This window comes from Aedes albopictus, chromosome 3 (genome assembly GCF_035046485.1).
Source record: "Aedes albopictus strain Foshan chromosome 3, AalbF5, whole genome shotgun sequence".
NCBI classification, from domain to species: domain Eukaryota; kingdom Metazoa; phylum Arthropoda; class Insecta; order Diptera; family Culicidae; genus Aedes; species Aedes albopictus.
Window position 1 is genome coordinate 215,251,499 of NC_085138.1, and position 19,971 is coordinate 215,271,469.

At 31.0% G+C, this 19,971-nt stretch overlaps 1 protein-coding gene across 1 annotated transcript in view; it reads right to left on the reverse strand.

The window, feature by feature from the left end:
- The window catches only part of LOC134292215 (uncharacterized), a 75,308-nt gene extending 55,908 nt beyond the window's left edge, over positions 1 to 19,400 (reverse strand). The window contains exon 1 of the mRNA XM_062861189.1: positions 19,174 to 19,400. The gene's annotated coding sequence lies outside the window, so the exon portion shown is untranslated. The remainder of the gene's footprint in view (positions 1 to 19,173) is intronic.
- Between the last annotated feature and the right edge of the window lie 571 nt (positions 19,401 to 19,971).

Here is a 19,971-nt window from a genome sequence, read left to right on the forward strand (position 1 = left end):
GAAGCAACCCAGACCGTTTCTGGAAACATCTCATAAGGAATTTGTAGGCATCCTTGAAGCAACTTGAAAGCATCCCAGAAGGTTTCTGGAAGAATACCTGAAAGATTTTTGAAGCATTGAAAACGAAATTTGAAGAAGGCATTTTAATGGATTTTTGAAGCATCCCTGACGAATTTTAGAAGCATCCTAGAAGGAATCTAAAAGTATCCCAGGAAAAGTTCGGGTGCATCCCAGAAGAACTCTGGAAGCATCCCAGAATCTGAAAGTATCACAAAAAATCTGCAAGCAACAAAATCTGCAAGCAATTCTGAAGGCATCCCAGAATGATTCTGGAAGCTTCCCATTGGGACCAAATTTGTGTTCAAAATTGCGTTATATTAGTTTCCGAGATGTTTGAAAAAAAAATATCATATTTTGGTATCTAACCCAAAAAAATAAAAAAAGGCCTTTTTAAAAAAAAACTCAGAAACCAGTAGAGATATCGCAATTTTGAGCACAAATTGCACAATTCAGAATCCAATTGGGTTCTAAAATCACCGATTTAGACTAGATAAATTATGTTTGAAAATTTAATTTGAAATGTTTTTAAAAGGTTTGCTCTAGAAAAATAATCACTTAAACCCTTTGCACCATTCCTAAAGATCAACCAAAATCACTCATTTTTGTACAGCTTACTTATTTCTACTAGTCGATCGATTTCCATTTGGGAAATCATATCCCAGAGAGATTTTTTAAAATTAGCCCCACCCTAATGTTCCAGGTTGTCCCGAATTGTTCCGGAACCACAATTGGACCATAATATGCAACTGATATTATCCGGAGTGCGGTTAACTTCTGATTTGCGGCATCAGAATAAATATCGGGTGCGAAAGTATTCTTGGATGACAATGATTTTGCTTTCCGTAAGGAACTCGGATTGATTCCGGCCCTCCAGTTGGCCAGGGTGAGGCCTCCGGCCAACGAGACCCCCACCAATCGATTCAGCACACTTTTTCCAAGCGAAAATGGTCTCAGCCGTTGGCAGAACCCGTTACCCAGCTGAGAAAATGAATTTAGTCGTGTTTCGGGTTCAATATTTCCCACTGTGGCACCGGTGTAGCACTTTTGCACCGAAAGTGTTCGTTTTTGATTTTCGTGCTGCACCGGTGTAGCACTTTTTCTGCACCGCTCATGATAGTGCAGCACTCAGAAAATCGGGAGTGTAGCAGGTGTACACCGCGTCCACCAATCAGCGTTTGCAAAGTTGTCAATATTTTGGTTTTTATACACGCACACCAATGCAACTACACCAAAAACGTTCGTTTTTTCAGCGAAAAGTGTAGCACGAAACGGTGTAGCACCGCCGCAAAAACGAAAACGATATATGTTCAGCGCCGGCCGGATTTGACATCAGAGTGGGAGAAGGCTGTTCTCCTGAGGAAGCTACCAGACAGGTCTTGCAAGCTGCAAACGCCGGATGGAGGAATATACCGCAGAAGTGCGGTACATATCAAACCTGGTAACAATCGTCAGAAGCGGCCAATGGAAAATGGAGAACCGAAAACATCGAAACCAACAAATCGTGTCTTCGAGAGATATGAATACAATAAGCAGCAGCCATACATCGGGGAAGAAGCAGATAATTCGAGTGAAGTAATCAATCAAGAGGACGAACCACGGGAAGAGTACACGAGAGATGAGACGATGGTGCAGGAGAACAAAATCGACGGAAGACCTAAACGGGAAATAAGAAGACCTGCACGATTTTCTGAGTTTGTATAACTTTGAAGTTGTTTCTTTATTTTTGGTAAATTAAACTTTCAAAAGGGAGGGGGGTGTTGTATTTAGCATACCTCTGTATATATAACCTTGGAATAAAAGAGTCATTAACTAAAGTGACCAGATGATCAGAGCTCGAACGCGGGACATTAATTTGGAAAGATGCATAGTAACGTGAAAACATGATCTACTTTTTTTTTGTTGACGAATACGTAACGATTTTTTTTTTGTTCTTAGAATATGCCCAACTAACAATCACTCATTTAACAGGCACTATTATGACGAATTAGTTCAGCATAATGTTGAATAACATTTGAATTATTTTCACGTTCAACCTATGTTCGGGTTTTTTCATACAAATTTGGAGAAGTTATAAAGCATCATGTTGTGCACCAACTTAATTTTTTGTTGTTCAAAGTGTTTTACAAATGTACAGGAAAGCTGTTATTAAGCTTTGGCAAAAATGACTGAAAATAAATAAAATGCAAAAATGTTGAACTCTCACGAGACTTATTATTTGCTCTCATGTTGAGAACACCTATTATGAAATAAGAATTACATATAAAATTACCTTAATCCGGGGGATTAGAACTCGAGACCTGTCGATTGCCAGCCGCATGCCTTCCTATCTGCACCATCCTAGAGATGGTGAGATGCAGCACCCAAAGCAAAACATTATCTTCCCATGACTCAATAATGATCACTCCTGAACTTGTGTTCAGCAGTGGTGAATTAGCACAGCACGTGGTAATCAACTGAACAACGCCTTATACTTCAACAGCTGTTCAGCCCAAAACACGTGTTTTCCATTCTGATTTCGCTGCCAGTATTTTTAACGCACGGTGAGAAAACTTGTATCAAATGCGGCCAAAAAGTGTTGGTCCTTATTGAAGATATTGTTTCCAAACGTATACTAATTGCGAAATGAATATGTTTTTATTTATATTATATTTTATATTATATTTATATATCGATCTTTATAAATGTATGGCAATATGTGGTGCGGTATCAAGTGCGGTATGGTCTTGGACATGGTGCATTCACGACATCTGTTCAAGTAATCTGCTCATTGACCAATCCAAATGCCTGTGTGGTAGTGGTTTGTGTTCAGATTTCCCGTGTCAATCTATCTGTAAGAACTTTGTAAACATCTTTTGTTCTCACGTATATGGATAGGCTTGCAGTAGGTTTCGTGAGACATTTTTTGGACAACTCAATACTCAGTCAAAGATCCGTTAGAGTAAGGTGGGGCAAAAGTTCGACCTTAGTTGAAAATTCAATATTTTTCAAAAAACCAAAGCAGATAAAAATGAATGCATACCGTTTGATGATTCAACCATTAATGCGCTAAAAGTCTGCTGAACAAAGTTACATCAAATGTCTTTTCAGTTTAAAGTTACAGCACGTTTTGTAAGTGCGCGTCCAATTCGAACTCTTGCCCCACCGCTGGGGCAAAAGTTCGAATCTAGTGTTTGTCGGGTTTAGCTAATCGTAATACAATATTTTGAAACTTTAGTAATAGGAATACCTGAAACCAATTAATATGTGATGTTGGAACTGGAATACACTTCAAAGTTCGACCTGGATTTCAACCATATCAGGGTTAAATTTACTACATCAAAAATTAATAGTTTTCCGCCAAATTCAGATAAAACAACTTTTTTTTTTTAACTTCGATCTAATTTTCCCACTAATTCCATCATTTTTAGAGATAATATGTACATTTTGCACAATTTTAGGTTTTTACCTAAAGTTGCCACATGACTCGAACGCATGCCCCACAATTCGAACTTTTGCCCCACTATGTGTAAAATATGATTTCCAAATCTTTTTTGCAAAAAGTTATACATGCCAAAGCATCTTCATAATATACCTAGTTTTGCCCCAAAATAAAAGATCGAATTCGAATTCATAACAATTCCATTCCATGCGTTGAAAGAACCATCGCAAATTTTTCGATCAAAAACCAACATTTACTCATAACTTTTCGAAATATTCATCAATTTTCATAATTTTTGGAGTGAAAGGCTCTTATTCTAATAGGTTTCGAGCAACCTTGACACCCAAAAGAAAAAGTTTGAATTGAGCTCAAAAACTTCAAAAGAAACTCTTACCCCACTCGAACTTTTGCCCCACTTTACTCCAAGCATTTTTTTTTATTTATGTTTTTGTCATGATATATTGATATTATGTTCAACAAATAGTGCATAAGGATGTTTTGGGATACTTGAAATGTGTCGACTTCTGAATGCTGTTTGGTTATCTAGGTCGAGAGCATTGAAATGTATCGATCCAAGCGTCTCGTGCAATCGAACTGCTGCGAAAGATAAAATATATAATAATCAAGGTACAAGATATCTTGTTACAGACAAATAATAATAAAGAAATGCCTCATTTTTACGTTGATAACGTCTCTTGGCACTCAATGTTAAACTACATAATTCTATTCTGCTTTTTTTATGTGATTCGTTTAAAATATTGATTCTTTAATAACTTGGTTGTCTAAACAGTTTTAGCCATGATTTATCCCATAATCCGAACAAAGTTCCGAGTCAAACTATGACGGGCTGAAGGCGTTTATTTGACAAGTGCAAAGCACATTGTTCAGGAACATATGCTTATCGATACATCAGCTTAATAAGATGCAGACAAATGTTTTGTTAAACTCTTTTGTTAAGGAATCAATGCTTGTCGAATAAATTTCTTGTTAAACTTTTGAAAAGTGTTTTAATTTATCATTGTTGATACCGATGAGGAAAGTCAAACATTGACTACTTTCTCAATTGAAAAATCATTTAAACAGTAATGTGTTCAGCAGGGCCCATATAGCCGAGGCGGTAAACGCACGGGTATTCAGCATGACCATGCTGAGGGTGACGGGTTCGATTCCCGGTCGGTCCAGGATCTTTTCGTAAAGGAAATTTCCTTGACTTCCTTGGGCATAGAGTATCTTCGTGCCTGCCACACGATATACGCATGCAAAATGGTCATTGGCAGAGGAAGCTCTCAGTTAAAAACTGTGGAAGTGCTCATAGAACACTAAGCTGAGAAGCAGGCTTTGTCCCAGTGAGGACATTACGCCAAGAAGAGAGAGAGAGAGAGAGAGAGAGAGTGTTCAGCATAATTTTAGTTCAGCAATCATTACCATTATTAAGCAACAATTCAGCAAGCATGCTTGTTTGTGACTTGCAATTGTTAGTTGGGTGAAGCACTCATTCCTTCTACCAAGCATATCTTTCTGCGTTGTGAGCTTCGCAGAAGTGGGACAAACTCATAAACATTGTTTCTACAGTCTTCAAAAGCAACCTGATAATTGAATCTAGCTGTCAAAAATGGTTTTAATATTTCAACTCTCAATTGCTTTCAAAATTAAAATTAAGGTGCTTCGTACATAACTGAAACAAAAATCGTTTATTACAGCATTTTTGGCTGACAAGCATGACGTGAACTCTACAATTTTTTGAGGTTATTTTTACCCTCAAATTGCCTGAAAATGTTAACCAATCTAGCTTCTGCTTGTCCAATTTTGTCATTTGCTTACTGTTTTCTTAAGTAGCTTGGATGCTTCTCTGTCAACATTGATTAACTTATTGGATGAATTTAATTTACGAGCGTACTCGTACCAGTCAATGAAGGTTTTGATATCCACCCATTTGAAAAAAAAAATAACTGTCAAAATAAATTTCCAATAAAAGTTTACTATACTGGGTTCGGAAAGATTTTAACTTCGGGCAACGAATTCCCTCCAGATTTTTCATCTGACTGTGCGCAGTGCGCACTTACATAGTTTTCTGCCCTGAAGTTTGAACTTGAGACAGTTTCGTCTATTACTTTTGTAATTGTACTCTTGTAACTCTCTATTTTCTTCACCGAACTGTAAAATGATGCTGTCTGACTGTGCATAAAAATCAACCAAATATTCGATTTTTTTTCTTTTAAAATAAAAAAATGCTAGGACTTTTTTATCGCTCGATAAAAAAAGCTTTCAATAGATTAAACTTTACTGTAACCCACAATCTTCATGTACTTTCTCGCCAAAATCTTTCAGTTTTTGAACTCTGATGTTGAAAGTTCCGTTAACCTTCTTTGTGCATTAGCTTGCGCGCACCTCGCTGACCTAGTGCACGTTTAGGGGTCATAATGACCCTAACACACGAAGAGGGTTAATATGTTTGATGTGATTTGTGCTTTGTACAAAACCGGTTTGACTATTTTGGCTTTGAAGTTAGTACATACAATATTTTGAATGCTTGTTGAATTTTTTTCAAACGCGGGACATTTTTACGATTTGAGACGAACGCGGGACATTTCGCGGGACATAATTTGTCGCGGGACATTTGGTCAAAATGCGGGACTGTCCCGCGAAACGCGGGACGTCTGGTCACTTTATCATTAACATAAGTGTGAAATCTGCTAACTTGCTCCCAACAATCACCCAGCATACTGCGCACTGTGAATGCACGACCGATTACTTTGCGCGCCTACTTAGGACTGTGTTGAGTGCTTGAGTGGATAGAGACTATCACCAGTACAGCAATGACAGCTGCTGTTTAGGCTGGCCCAAACTATAGGCTGGCCCATACCACACATCTCCCCTCTTCTCTCATATAAAAAATGTTAAAAACAGTGAATAATTGAGGAATAATGATGCCACATTTTTGCACGGCAGCTGATATGCTGAAACATTTAGAAAAAAATCATCCCAGGCATCACATATAAAAAAAAGATCCATTTAAATTCTATCAACTACAGTCCCGATTCGCTGTATGATTTTTTTGAATTCCTTATATCACTACTGTTAAAATAAACATGATTATCAACTGCGGCTCATAGAGCATTCGCGCAGTTGCTATTCCCAAGAGAGCGACTGACATCAATGTACCCAGACGCTATGACGTCATATTTTCTATTACCACATGTTATACCTTGGTTATACCGTCTATGTTTAAGCAATCCAATTGATTTTGACTGCAAATAATCCCATTGAGAGGGAACAGGAATACCATCTACGTGCATTATTCATTTTTTGAGACACTGGCTTCATCAGCAATTTAATTAAACATAATCGCGCTCATCATTTGACAGAACATCATATTGTTGCATTATGGTCACCTTTTTCCTAGGCTGAATTCATTCAATGCATGGTCATCCCGAGAAACATGAAATATCTTTTCGTTATGCGTGGTCATCCCGAACAACATGCAAATGCTTTTTGTTATGCGTGGTCATCCCGAGCTACACGCGAATTCACATTTTCCTCAGACTGACTTCATTCAACGCATGGTCATCCCGAGCAACATGCAAATGCTTTTCGTTATGCGTGGTCATCCCGAGCTACACGCGAATTCACCTTTTCCTTAGACTGAGCTCATTCAATACATGGTCATCCCGAACAACATGTAATTCTTTCCTCTATGCGTGGTCTTTCCGAGCTACACGCGAATTCACCTTTTCCTTCGGCCGAATTGATTCAATGCATGGTCATCCCGAGCCACATGCAAATTCTTTTCGTTATGCGTGGTCATACCGAGCTACACGCGAAATCACCTTTTCCTTAGACTGAATTCATGCAATGCATGGTCATCCCGAGCAACATGCAAATGCTTCTCGTTATGCGTGGTCATCCCAAGCTACATGCGACTTCACCTTTTCCTTAGGCTGAATTCATTCAATGCATGGTCATCCCGAGCAACATGCAAATTTTCCATTACTTTTAACTGATTTGAAATCCATTACGTATTTTGCATACATCCTAAAGTATTTTACATACGTTCAAACATCTAAATTGCAATGTTTTTAGGTGAAAAGTCCACTAAGTGCCATAATTTACAGTAATCGCACTTTTGCGAGTCAAAACAAAATATCAACAGTAATGCGATGTTTTCTCATGCACTTCGATGTTTTCCAAATGCACATTCGCAACTACTGACAGGCTGAAAGCTATATTAAGTGCCATATTGCCAACTAACATACTGTGGTTCTGTTCTTTAACTTATTCATTGCATCATCCACAAAAACATCAAAAATAGAACGCATTTGATACTTATCGAGCTGACGTTATGTAGAAGGTAACAATACCGGGAACTTTTTCATATTTTCAGATTCCGCATAAAATGTTGCACTACATTATTGATTAAAAAAAACCTCGGTCCGCATAACTCCAGAAATTCCAATACTGTTCGTACTGTTCATATATTTTCACAAAAGTATTGTACAATTCAAAACCAGTGAGGGTACCAAACCGAACAACTTATAAAAACTCCATTTATACCTCTGAATGCTTCCGGAAAATTTGGTTTCATGGTTTTGATGGTATCCGTGTTTTCTCATAACTTTAATCTTTAACCAAAAAATTTGAAACCCAAAATGTCACAATTCTGGTGTTTTAGAACTCAAAATTCATTCGATGTTCAAATGGAGTTTGTTTGTAAAAGACGAGCTGTCCTTCTAACTATTGAGCTGTCACCACATCAACGGGAATCTAAGCTGTTTTGCTTATCTGACTATCAAAACAAAGGTATTGGACTGCAAAAAAAGTTGTACAACACCTGGAGAAATGTGCTCTTTCGACCAAGCTATAGAAAACAAAAGTTTTTCAATCGCCAATCAACCCAATTGTTGAAATCGTATGGAAACAGCCGCGGCCACCCATGCACCCTAGTGCACTTTGAAAATGAACCACTCAGGCACAAAGAAAAGAAGTGTCGAAATAAACAAAACATAAACTTGCCGAATTTTGTTTAATGTTTGCCGAGCAGAATAGTTTTGATCCGGGCTGCTAAGTGTCAGCCTCTGTGCCTGTTTTTTTTTTCAACCGAAAATGAACAATGACAACAACAATGACAGGCAAACCAATACGGAGAAAATGAAAAAAAAAACAATATATCGCAATTATAAAGGCCTGTCGAAAAATTACCGCTCTGGTTTTGATGCTTCGGCGGTCCGAAATATCACACCCTCTCCTTCATTCTTTTTCGGTACCCCACAGATTATGTGACATTAAACCACAAATACGAAAACCGACGTCATCCGTTGCGACTGTTTAGATAACCAACACAATCGCGTTTAATGAGCACTTTTTTTTACACAATTGTTTCTGACAGCAACCTTAGCTTACCTTACCTTATGTAACGTAAACACGAAAGCAAACCGATCAGCAAACCAGACGCTCTTCGCCCTTTCCAACAGGGAGGGAGAAAGCAAGTCGAACCCAAACAAACCACACCTGGCCTTCGTCTATCGAGCGGGCCGATTCCCAGCACGGAGGAAGTTAGGCGTTCGACACTGTTAGGCATTTGTTAGATATGTTGCTCATCGAAAATTTCTGGAGAGCATAAATCATAACCTCGAAATTATGCTCAGTGTTCGATTCTGTCGCGCATTGTTGACAGTTGCCTGAACGGCAGTTAAAAAAATAACTTTGTTGATTGCGGCAGCGTTCGTCGGTCGGGAAAATGATAAAAATTGCGCGTTTCAATTAGTTAAAACCGTAACAACCTGGTAAGAACCATTTCAGTCGTTCCGTCGTCCGACCCGTCAGCTCCTCGCCGCTGCTACTGGCCAATAAGTCCGGTTCGTTCTCGTCGTACCGTTGCCGGAACCAGTCATCTCCAAAACAGTGTCCGATTCCGTTAAGTTTGGCCTCATCGTGTCGGTGAGTCATTTTAATTTTAATTTGATTTATTTTCCATTTAATTTTTATTTAATTTTTATTTAATTTTAAATAAATTTAAATCAAATTTTAATAAAATTTTAATTAAATTTTCATTAAATTTTATTAAAATTTTAACAAATTTTTAATAAAATTTTATTAAAACTTTAATAAAATTTAAATAAAATTTTGATAAAATTCTAATTAAATTTCAATTAAATTTCAATTAAATTTTCATTTTTTTTTTAAATTTTAATATGTAAAATTTTAATAAAACTTTAATAAAATTATAATAAAATTGTAATAAAATTTAAATAAAATTTTAATAAAATTTTAATAAAACTTTAATAAAATTCTAATAAATTTTTTATAAAATTTTTTTGAAATTAAAAAAAAAATAATTTTATTTTAATTTAATTTTAATAAAATTTTAATAAATTTAATTTTAATAAAATTTTAATAAAATTTTAATAAATTGAATTTTAATAAAATTTTAATTTAATTTTAATCTTATTTTAATTTAATTTTAATTTAATTTTAATTTAATTTTAATTTAATTTTAATTTAATTTTAATTTAATTTTAATTCAATTTTAATTTAATTTTAATTTAATTTTAATTTAATTTTAATTTAATTTTAATTTAATTTTAATTTAATTTTAATTTAATTTTAATTTAATTTTAATTTAATTTTAATTTAATTTTAATTTAATTTTAATTTAATTTTAATTTAATTTTAATTTAATTTTAATTTAATTTTAATTTAATTTTAATTTAATTTTAATTTAATTTTAATTTAATTTTAATTTAATTTTAATTTAATTTTAATTTAATTTTAATTTAATTTTAATTTAATTTTAATTTAATTTTAATTTAATTTTAATTTAATTTTAATTTAATTTTAATTTAATTTTAATTTAATTTTAATTTAATTTTAATTTAATTTTAATTTAATTTTAATTTAATCTTAATTTAATTTTAATTTAATTTTAATTTAATTTTAATTTAATTTTAATTTAATTTTAATTTAATTTTAATTTAATTTTAATTTAATTTTAATTTAATTTTAATTTAATTTTAATTTAATTTTAATTTAATTTTAATTTAATTTTAATTTAATTTTAATTTAATTTTAATTTAATTTTAATTTAATTTTAATTTAATTTTAATTTAATTTTAATTTAATTTTAATTTAATTTTAATTTAATTTTAATTTAATTTTAATTTAATTTTAATTTAATTTTAATTTAATTTTAATTTAATTTTAATTTAATTTTAATTTAATTTTAATTTAATTTTAATTTAATTTTAATTTAATTTTAATTTAATTTTAATTTAATTTTAATTTAATTTTAATTTAATTTTAATTTAATTTTAATTTAATTTTAATTTAATTTTAATTTAATTTTAATTTAATTTTAATTTAATTTTAATTTAATTTTAATTTAATTTTAATTTAATTTTAATTTAATTTTAATTTAATTTTAATTTAATTTTAATTTAATTTTAATTTAATTTTAATTTAATTTTAATTTAATTTTAATTTAATTTTAATTTAATTTTAATTTAATTTTAATTTAATTTTAATTTAATTTTAATTTAATTTTAATTTAATTTTAATTTAATTTTAATTTAATTTTAATTTAATTTTAATTTAATTTTAATTTAATTTTAATTTAATTTTAATTTAATTTTAATTTAATTTTAATTTAATTTTAATTTAATTTTAATTTAATTTTAATTTAATTTTAATTTAATTTTAATTTAATTTTAATTTAATTTTAATTTAATTTTAATTTAATTTTAATTTAATTTTAATTTAATTTTAATTTAATTTTAATTTAATTTTAATTTAATTTTAATTTAATTTTAATTTAATTTTAATTTAATTTTAATTTAATTTTAATTTAATTTTAATTTAATTTTAATTTAATTTTAATTTAATTTTAATTTAATTTTAATTTAATTTTAATTTAATTTTAATTTAATTTTAATTTAATTTTAATTTAATTTTAATTTAATTTTAATTTAATTTTAATTTAATTTTAATTTAATTTTAATTTAATTTTAATTTAATTTTAATTTAATTTTAATTTAATTTTAATTTAATTTTAATTTAAATTTTAATTTAATTTTAATTTAATTTTAATTTAATTTTAATTTAATTTTAATTTAATTTTAATTTAATTTTAATTTAATTTTAATTTAATTTTAATTTAATTTTAATTTAATTTTAATTTAATTTTAATTTAATTTTAATTTAATTTTAATTTAATTTTAATTTAATTTTAATTTAATTTTAATTTAATTTTAATTTAATTTTAATTTAATTTTAATTTAATTTTAATTTAATTTTAATTTAATTTTAATTTAATTTTAATTTAATTTTAATTTAATTTTAATTTAATTTTAATTTAATTTTAATTTAATTTTAATTTAATTTTAATTTAATTTTAATTTAATTTTAATTTAATTTTAATTTAATTTTAATTTAATTTTAATTTAATTTTAATTTAATTTTAATTTAATTTTAATTTAATTTTAATTTAATTTTAATTTAATTTTAATTTAATTTTAATTTAATTTTAATTTAATTTTAATTTAATTTTAATTTAATTTTAATTTAATTTTAATTTAATTTTAATTTAATTTTAATTTAATTTTAATTTAATTTTAATTTAATTTTAATTTAATTTTAATTTAATTTTAATTTAATTTTAATTTAATTTTAATTTAATTTTAATTTAATTTTAATTTAATTTTAATTTAATTTTAATTTAATTTTAATTTAATTTTAATTTAATTTTAATTTAATTTTAATTTAATTTTAATTTAATTTTAATTTAATTTTAATTTAATTTTAATTTAATTTTAATTTAATTTTAATTTAATTTTAATTTAATTTTAATTTAATTTTAATTTAATTTTAATTTAATTTTAATTTAATTTTAATTTAATTTTAATTTAATTTTAATTTAATTTTAATTTAATTTTAATTTAATTTTAATTTAATTTTAATTTAATTTTAATTTAATTTTAATTTAATTTTAATTTAATTTTAATTTAATTTTAATTTAATTTTAATTTAATTTTAATTTAATTTTAATTTAATTTTAATTTAATTTTAATTTAATTTTAATTTAATTTTAATTTAATTTTAATTTAATTTTAATTTAATTTTAATTTAATTTTAATTTAATTTTAATTTAATTTTAATTTAATTTTAATTTAATTTTAATTTAATTTTAATTTAATTTTAATTTAATTTTAATTTAATTTTAATTTAATTTTAATTTAATTTTAATTTAATTTTAATTTAATTTTAATTTAATTTTAATTTAATTTTAATTTAATTTTAATTTAATTTTAATTTAATTTTAATTTAATTTTAATTTAATTTTAATTTAATTTTAATTTAATTTTAATTTAATTTTAATTTAATTTTAATTTAATTTTAATTTAATTTTAATTTAATTTTAATTTAATTTTAATTTAATTTTAATTTAATTTTAATTTAATTTTGATTTAATTTTGATTTAATTTTAATTTAATTTTAATTTAATTTTAATTTAATTTTAATTTAATTTTAATTTAATTTTAATTTAATTTTAATTTAATTTTAATTTAATTTTAATTTAATTTTAATTTAATTTTAATTTAATTTTAATTTAATTTTAATTTAATTTTAATTTAATTTTAATTTAATTTTAATTTAATTTTAATTTAATTTTAATTTAATTTAATTTTTATTTAATTCAAACTCAAATTCAAGTTTAAATTAAAGTTAAAATTAAAATTAAAATAAAAGTTAAAATTAAAATTGAAATTGAACAGGCTCAGAGTTTTTTTTATTGAATTTGTTTCGTCCAGCTTTCATTCGAGGCAAGAGTACGGTTGTAGTAGTGAACGTCGACAAAAGTTCACTACTACAATCATACTTCTTGCTCGGATGACAGCTGGAATGAAAACAAGCAGCATAAAATTTATGCCTAACATTTGTCTAACAGCCCATAGTAAAACATGTCTAACGTTAGTCTAATGTTAGACTAACAAACATATTTCGAATTTACAACATGTCTAACAAAAGTGTGTCAGATCTGTCTAATTTTAGACTAACATTAGCCAAAAGTGAGACAAAAAGTTAGCCTAACATGCTGGCCAGTTAGTCTCACATTAGGCTAATGTTAGGCTAACCCTCCGTACTGGGTTCAAACACCGCATTGCGAAACACACCCTCCAAGCAAAACTCGATCATGCACGAGCAGCATTTCCAGTCAACACCAACACATCCACAAAAGATGAGCAGCTGGCTCACCCTGCTGCTTCCATTACTCCTGCATCACACAACCAAGCCGACACAAACCATTTTTTTTTCGGATGCGCTTACGCCTAATCCGTTCCAATTCTAATTGGTTAGGCATAAATTTTATGCTGCTTGTTTTCATTCCAGCTGTCATCCGAGCAAGAAGTATGATTGTAGTAGTGAACTTTTGTCGACGTTTACTACTACAACCGTACTCTTGCCTCGAATGAAAGCTGGACGAAACAAATTCAATAAAAAAAACTCTGAGCCTGTTCAATTTCAATTTTAATTTTAACTTTTATTTTAATTTAATTTTAATTTAATTTTGATTTAATTTTAATTTAATTTTAATTTAATTTTAATTTAATTTTAATTTAATTTTAATTTAATTTTAATTTAATTTTAATTTAATTTTAATTTAATTTTAATTTAATTTTAATTTAATTTTAATTTAATTTTAATTTAATTTTAATTTAATTTTAATTTAATTTTAATTTAATTTTAATTTAATTTTAATTTAATTTAATTTTTATTTAATTCAAACTCAAATTCAAGTTTAAATTAAAGTTAAAATTAAAATTAAAATAAAAGTTAAAATTAAAATTGAAATTGAACAGGCTCAGAGTTTTTTTTATTGAATTTGTTTCGTCCAGCTTTCATTCGAGGCAAGAGTACGGTTGTAGTAGTGAACGTCGACAAAAGTTCACTACTACAATCATACTTCTTGCTCGGATGACAGCTGGAATGAAAACAAGCAGCATAAAATTTATGCCTAACATTTGTCTAACAGCCCATAGTAAAACATGTCTAACGTTAGTCTAATGTTAGACTAACAAACATATTTCGAATTTACAACATGTCTAACAAAAGTGTGTCAGATCTGTCTAATTTTAGACTAACATTAGCCAAAAGTGAGACAAAAAGTTAGCCTAACATGCTGGCCAGTTAGTCTCACATTAGGCTAATGTTAGGCTAACCCTCCGTACTGGGTTCAAACACCGCATTGCGAAACACACCCTCCAAGCAAAACTCGATCATGCACGAGCAGCATTTCCAGTCAACACCAACACATCCACAAAAGATGAGCAGCTGGCTCACCCTGCTGCTTCCATTACTCCTGCATCACACAACCAAGCCGACACAAACCATTTTTTTTTCGGATGCGCTTACGCCTAATCCGTTCCAATTCTAATTGGAACAGACCCCGCTCTAGTGTCAAAATTCTCGGACCGGGATGAATTTGGTTCATCGGTGGATAAGTCCAGAGCGGGGTCGCTTCCAATCAGAAGTGAAAGATTTCCAATCAGAATTGAACAATTCTGATTGGGAACGACCCCGCTGTAGTGTCAAAATTCTCGGACCGCGATGAATTCAGTTCATCGGTGCACTCGTCTAATGCGGGCACTGTTTACATAAAATGAAACATTCATGAACATCCATGAACATGAACTTATCCACGATGACGTCACACGTCAACTAACAGCATGCTGTGAAGCGGTAACTGCGGGCCGTGTTTACTAAAATCACTGCTCACATCTTGCATCCGGCGAGATCCGGTGAACATCCAGTGAACTTCCGGTCGCTGGATGTTCATGAATATGTCATTTTTTGTAAACAGTGCCCGCAGTTACAGATGAAAAGAAGAAGCAATCCAGAGGAAAAAGAAGACCGTGGAAAAGTCCATAGAAGAAAAGAAGAATCAACTCGGGAAAAAAGAAAACCGTGGATAAGTCCATACACTGAAATAAATTTTGTTGTTGTTTCCACCGAATCCATGGTAAAATTAAGAACTGTACCAACAATTTTCAACCGAATGCAAAATTCTGTTAATTGTACTGAAACATTGTCAATATTACCATGCGTGAAGTACCATTGACTAAAAACATTCTTGATGTTACTATTTTGACATTGTATTTTTGACCATGTTTATCTAAGACGCGCAACATTCAAGTCTACATGGTCGAAATTACAATGCCCAAATAGTAGAACCAAGAATGTTCTTAGTCAACAGTAATACACGCATGGTAACATTGACAGAGTTTCAGTAAAATTAACAGAATTTTGCATTCGGTTGAAAATTGTTGGTACAGTTCTCAATTGGGTTGTTTAGTGAATAAAATATTGCTATTTTCTGTAGCCTAATCGAAAGAGCTAATTTTTCTGAGTATAACGTGATTTTATTGGATTCCAATACCTTTGTTTTGATGGTTTAATTAACAAAACAGTTTTAATTTTCGTGGATAGAATGACAGTTGAATCGATAAAGTGACAGTTCGACCCGAACAAAAAATTTTGCCCATACAAACTTTGAATGCATTTTAAAAATAGTTCCCGGACTCCAAAAATTATGAAATTTTGGAATTCGGCAAATTTTTGGGCGGAGAATCAGATTATGAAATAATCGGGATACCCCTAAAGAACCCAATTCTACCATAGAGATAAGTGACATTTCAACACACGAACACTAGCGCAAATTTTTCCTCACACAAAAGTGCACGCCGATTGAAAGGCTATTCAGATTGCATATGCAAATATTACCCAATCGAATTGGGTAAAACGGGTAAATAATGATAAAACTAACGTCCGGGGTAAGAGTGCAAATATTTTCCTCGCAGTTTCACAACTACATCTACAAAAAAGGCACGCATACATTTGAACGTGATTACCTCTATGGATTCGGTAGAAACGACAACAAAATTTATTTCAGTGTAGAATAAAAATAAAAACTAATAAATACTTACAAGCCGGTTTGGAACGTATTGCACCGAGAATTTCGAACTGCGCCCATCCAGAGATCAAATCATCTTTACAATCATGCTGCTCTTTGCGGCATTTACAGTTGCGACAGACTTTTCTCCAGAAATGTAAATCCAGTCCAGGGCATTTACTTCCTGTTTATTTCGAATGAAAACAAAAAAAAATATTAGGCACAACCTTTAGACGAATCCGCCGACACAAAGTTTCTTACCACAGGACATACACGGTGCACCATTGCCACTTTCATGTCCAAGTTTGGCTTTTATTTTTTCGCGTCTACTTTCCAATTTGATTAACCATTCTGGAACGGAAGTCTCAATTTCAAGCTCATCCATGGTTGATTTAAATAAGTAGAATAATTAGTAAAATAAACATAACTTCAAGCGCTTCAAGCCACTAAATCCAAACAAAGAAACCTCTCCATGCAAGAACCAAAAATGCACGAAATGGACTTATCCACGGTCTTCTTTTTCCTCAGGATTGTTTTTTCTTTTCTTCTGTAACTGCGGGCACTGTTTACAAAAAATGACATATTCATGAACATCCAGCGACTAAAAGTTCACTGGATATCGCCGGATGCAAGATGTGAGCAGTGATTTTAGTAAACACGGACCGCAGTTACCGTTTCACAGCATGCTGTCAGTTGGCGTGTGACGTCATCGTGGATAAGTTCATGCGCGATGAACTTGTATACGTCACACGCAGTGTAGACGAGTGCACCGCCCGCCGAAAGTTCACTCGGGCAGCGAATTTTGACACCACAGCGGGGTCGACTCTCAACAACTTCTACCCAGCTGAAAATTTGTTTAAATTATTGCATCTAGTTTTCGCGGTGAAGTTGCAAAAATATTGGCTAGTGCATTAACTATATGCATGTGCATCACTTTAAATGAAAATTCATGTAAGAAATCGAAGAAAAAAATTATCAGCGCATTTTGGTGATGCATCTCTGAGTAGAAGTTGTTGAGAGTCGACCCCGCTGCGCTGTCAAAAATTTTCAGGCTCAGTGAACTCAATGTTCATCGGTGCACTCGTCTGTTGCCACATTTAAATCTGTATTTTGCCTTTCAAAAATCTTTATGGACTTATCCACGGTCTTCTTTTTCCTCAGGATTGTTTTTTCTTTTCTTCTGTAACTGCGGGCACTGTTTACAAAAAATGACATTCGCCGGATGCAAGATGTGAGCAGTGATTTTAGTAAATACGGACCGCAGTTACCGTTTCACAGCATGCTGTCAGTTGGCGTGTGACGTCATCGTGGATAAGTTCATAGTCTGTATCACAACCTTTTGTCAAAAATCTGTAAGAAATCTGTAATATTTCGCGAAAAATGTGTTTAAAATTCTGTAATTTTCTGAAAAATCTATAAATTGCATGGTACACACTAAGATCAGCTCGGTATAAGCTATTTTACGAGACGTTCTACCGGTGGGCCGCTCATTGTTATTGTTTACATTTCAGTAACAAATTTTGAAAACGACGTATAATCAATGTTACACCATTGATGTTTTTGTTTTCGCGAAAAGTAGCATAACATGTGGTGTGCGCCAATCAGATTTTTGCTGGCAGAGATGTTTTGCTTTCTAATGTGGCATGTATCAATCCCCCGAGCTGCATGATGTCACTAGCAGATGAAAAAACATCCCCACGGTCTACGGATATTAATTATAGTGGGCGGTTTGACGCATTTTTGCAGATAAATGGACCTCGTTTATTGGATGGGCCTGTATCACATGTTATGCTAGCGAAAATGTAAATAAATGGGCCCACCGGTTGGACTTCAAAACTGGTAAACATTCAAAAAACAGCTGATTTGAAACGTCTCATAAAATGCCTTATTCTGCCAATCTTTTTACTGAGTTCTCAACAGCAGATTTAACTCGGTACGCTCGGTTATTTTTTTTCGGATATTCTGTAAATGAGTTTCCGAGCTCAGCTAATGAACTGTCAAAAGTTACTGATGCACTGTAAATATCGTTACTGGTAAACGGTAAATACGATTACCGAGTGTACCGAGATAAATCTGCTGTTGAAAACTCAGTAAAAAGATAGGAAAAGTACTGAACTCAGTGAAAAAATTACTGAGCTGGAACATCTGAATCTTAGTGTGTAGTTGACTCAATTTGCTCCAGAAAATTTGGATTTTTTTATGGTAAAGATACATAACAACCCCCATTTTCTATTGTAAAAGTGACATTTACAATACATGCTATGGTGGAAAACAATAGAGTCTGTTGTTACTCTATCGTTTTAAACAATTGAATTAATGGAAACTACCATTCATTTCAGCGTATTGTAACAATACATTCTGTTGTATCTCTATGATCTTTTTTATCAGGGTAGGTAAATCTCATTTGATCGCTGCAAAAATTTTCCCCCAGTGGTAAGTTATTTTCACCCAGCGGAGGCCTTCCCTAATAAAAATGTATTATATACTGGCGATTGGGTGAATGATTGTATCATTCCGTGTATGACCAAGATGATAGCCCGAAAGGGTTGTTAAGCACGTTTTATCATATTTTTCTATTAGGGTTATTTGACGTAAATTTGGGTTTAGTCAAGATAACCCAAATTTGGCTTCTTCCACGGAGCCGCACGGATATGTCGGTGCTTCTCTCTTCGTTTTTGACAACATTCGTGTTGTAACAGGATAAATACGGGACAGGCCCGGTTCGACTGCGAAATTAAAAGAAACGATACGATACCTACGTCTCCGGTACGCCTGTGCCGTGGGTATCCTGGTCCCCGGGTTCGGTAACAGAAGAGAAGCGGATCTCAACAGCTAACTAAAACGGAACTGAACCTAAACAGGACTACTTTTCTGGCACGAACAGATTGACCAATGCCCTAGAAGTTAAAGCTACAAATCCGCTTAAGCGCCAACACGCCTTTCAGCGTGATGCGGAAATGCGCGTTGTAAGGTCTGCCCGGCTAACTTGCTCAGGGCGGGTCTATCGATCACGGTACCTAACTCAAAAGACTCCCAATCCAATATACTTGACGTCACCAAACGCCTAACGATACAAATCGAGTTTGGTTGTTTAAAAAAAACGATATTGCTTTGTATTCGTACAGATGGTGTTAGGTTAGAGGGTTAGTTTGTGTTCTACAAAGGTTTGATTAAAAACTAACTTCTTTCTGACCTTATTGTAGTTGGTAACTGCTGCTGATGCTATGCTGCTGACGCTGGAGGCGAGCGGTTCGAGGGAGGCGCACGATGCTTTACGTGAGGGGCGATTCACTTATGTATTTTCGACGCAAGCTGATGTATTGAAAAGCGAATTTGTGTATTTTTTGTGAATTTTTATGCATTTTTTGTAATAGTGTAATATTTTGCACTTTTTGAATTATTTTGTATTGATGTGCATTTTGTGATTTCAAACCGATTTAAAATGCATTTTTCGAAAAAACGCATTTTTTCATATTTTTCCAATTCCGCATGTTTTGTTGTGATTCATTGTTTGTAAACGAAAAAAAAATCCCCCGCAGTACTCGCACAAACA